A 3,212-nucleotide genomic window follows, 5' to 3' on the forward strand; every position below is an offset into this window, starting at 1 on the left:
CTGACAAGATCCAAGCTGACAAGGTAAGGCATTGCGCCCTATCTTGGGCTTGATCCGATGATTGATTTTAGCCAAAAGGCAGGGAATTATTAAAGCAACGGTGAGATCCTAATCTTGTTCAGAAACATTCCATTACTCACTGAGCCAGTTAAGCGCACCTTGCAGCAAAAGAAAAAAAAGCCTATTGTTAGTTTCGGGGTGGCAGCGAAATGTCACTTCCACTTTACACTGCTGAATTGAAAAGAATCTGTTCTGATTGTCAGAAACAAAAGGGTAACGCAGTACATCAAAAGCCTGTCTATGGTATCCCAGAGTGGTAAGATGGTTTGAAGTTCGTTTATTAGTCACAAGTAGGCTCTTCAGGGGCTGTGCCTTTTAGGGGGATGGAGCAGGTGGATAGAATTTGAAAATGCAGATCTTTGTGAAAATCCTACGGGAAAAACCATAACCCTTGAGGTTGAGCCCTCGCTTACTATTGAGAATGTAAAGGCTAAGATTCAGGACAAAGAAGGTATGTCCCCCTGATCAGCAGTGACTGATCTTTGCTGGAAGATAATTGGAGGATGGACGTACACTCTCTGACTACAACATCCAAAATGAGTTAACTTTGCACCTTGTATTGAGACTTCGTGATGGTGCCAAGGAGAGAAAGAAGAAGTCTTACACCACACCGAAGAAAAACCAGCATGAGAGGAAGGTCAAGCTTGCTGTCCTTAAATATTACAAAGTCGATGAATACGGAAAAATCTAATGTCTAGGGCGGCATCAATGTCCTTCTGAGCAGTGTGGTGCTGGTGTGTTCGTGGCCAGTCACTTCCACAGACAATACAGTACGGTACAGGCATATAATAAGGTACGACAATACGGTACGGACAATACGGGCGACACGGTAGTGGTTAGCACTGCAGCTTCACAGCTCCAGGGACCTGGGTTCAAATCCCGGCTTGGGTCACTGTCTGTGTGGAGTTTGCACATTCTCCATGTGTCTGCGTGGGTTTCCTCCGGGTGCTCCGGTTTCCTCCCACAGTTCAAAGATGTGCGGGCTTGGTTGATTGGCCATTCTAAATTGCCCCTTAGTGTCCCGGGATGCATAGGTTAGAGGGATTAGTGGATAAATATGTAGGGATATGGGGATAGGGCCTGGGTGAGATTGTGGTTGAAGCAGACTCGATGGGCCGAATGGCCTCTTTCTGCACTGTAGGATTCTATGATTCTATGATATAATACTGTGGAAAGTGTTGTCTGACATATTGCTTCAACAAGGCTGAAGATGCATAATTAAGTGGATCATAATAAACTATGATGGAAAACAAAAAAAAAGTAGGCTTACATTAACATGGCAACAAAGTTACTGTGAAAAATCCCCTAGTTGCCACACTCCGATGCCTGTTCGGATACACTGAGGGAGAATTTAGCATGGCCAATGCACCTAACCAGTACTTTTTTCAGACTGTGGGAGGAAACCCATGCAGACACGGGGAGAACGTGCAAACTCCACACAGACAGTGACCCAAGCCAGGAATTGAACTCGTGTCCCTGGTGCTCTGAGGCAGCAGTGCTAACCACTGTGCCAAAGTTCCATCTGTGTATTTCAGTCCAGTGTTCTTCCTACTCTGATAATTATATTTTCTCCTTTGAAAACCGATTGAAGTTCACCCCTTTCAGTTTATGTTGTCAGTGCATTTAAATAGCAGGTGCATCTGGGTTGCATTTGTAATACGTGAGATTGATAACTGTGGCCAGCAGTAACTGGCTGTAAAGCACCAACCTGCATTGATAGTTACTTTCACACTTCTCCAACTGTTAGTCAGCTGTTTAATTTTTCCCGAGCTACCCACAAATACCAAGGAAATTGGAATGGATGCTTGAACTGTTCAAGGTGAAGTTAGGATAGACACCCAGTGTAATGGAAATGTTGCAGCCTTTATACATACTACATGCATACATATAAATATTCATATAAATATACATATAAATATGCCAGTTTGTATTGAAAAAAATGTCCAAACAAAACCATGCTTAATCTTGCATGAACCAGTGTACATCTCGAGGTGGGAAGGATGGGCATATGAGTTGGTCAGTACCAAGCTGGTGCCATCATTTTGTGATTTTTATAGTGCTTAAGTGTATGGGCGGCATGTTGGCACAGTGGTTAGCACTGCGGTTTCACAGTGCCAGGGACCTGAGTTCAATTCCAGCCTCACTCACTGTGTGGAGTTTGCACATTCTCCCCACGTCTGTGTGGGTTTCCTCCGGGTGCTCCAGTTTCCTCCCACAGTCCAAAGATGTGCAGGTTAGGTTGATTGGCCATGCCAAGTTGACTCTTAGGGCCCGATTTTACCAACAATTTGTGCCCGTTTTCGGGGCAATCGCGAAATTGTGGTAAAGTCGGGTGTGAGGCCTTTATCGCGATCTGCACCCATATCCGCGCAGATTGCCACTTTGCTGAAACCCGGGAATGGCGGCGATCCGCTTTGCGCCCAAAACGGGTGCAACAGCAATTTAAATGCATTTGCATGCATTTAAATTGAATTAATGAACTGCCCGCCCAATTTTAACAGCATTTTCCCCTTTACCACCACATTTGCCGATCCGGAACCGTGCCGTTACGGACCTGCTAAATAAAAGTCTGAGTCGGGTACTCCAGCCTCTGAAGGGCGCGTTCAGTGTTTCCAACGGCTCTCTGACTCAGATCAGTGGTGGGGGGGGAGGAGGGAGGCGGGTCAGAACATTCTCTGGTTGGAGGGGGGAGGAGGGGAGTGAGGTCAGCTCGTTGTCTGTTTGGGGGGGGGGGGGGAGGAGGAGGCGGGTCAGATGTATCCCTGGTGGGGGGGGGGGCGGCGATTGTTGTCTGGTGGTGGGGGGGAGGGCCGATCATTGTCTGGTGGTGGGGGAAGGGCTGATCATTGTCTGGTGGTGGGGGTGGAGGAGGCGGGTCAGATGTTCCTCTGGAGGGGAGGGGGAGTGAGGCCAGACCATTCTCTGGGGGGGGGGGGGGGCAGTGAGACAAGTTCGTTGTCGGGGGGGGGGGGAATGAGGCCAGGTCATCGTCGGGGGGGGGGAGGGAGGCGGGTAAGATGTATCTTGGGGGGGAGGCAGATGGATCTCTGGCGAGGGGGCAGATGGATCTTTGGTGGGGGGGGGCAGATGGATCTCTGGTGGGGGGAGCAGATGGATCTCTGGTGGGGGGGCAGAAGTGGCGATCGGTCTGT

The 3,212-nt window shown here is 48.6% G+C and overlaps 1 pseudogene; it reads left to right on the top strand.

Annotated features, from left to right (window-relative positions):
- The first annotated feature begins 397 nt into the window (after positions 1-397).
- LOC144500961 (ubiquitin-ribosomal protein eS31 fusion protein-like) lies at positions 398-1,278 on the top strand (annotated as a pseudogene).
- Positions 1,279-3,212: the final 1,934 nt, after the last annotated feature.

The sequence above is a fragment of the Mustelus asterias genome, chromosome 11 (genome assembly GCF_964213995.1).
Source record: "Mustelus asterias chromosome 11, sMusAst1.hap1.1, whole genome shotgun sequence".
In the NCBI taxonomy this organism is placed as follows: Eukaryota; Metazoa; Chordata; class Chondrichthyes; order Carcharhiniformes; family Triakidae; genus Mustelus; species Mustelus asterias.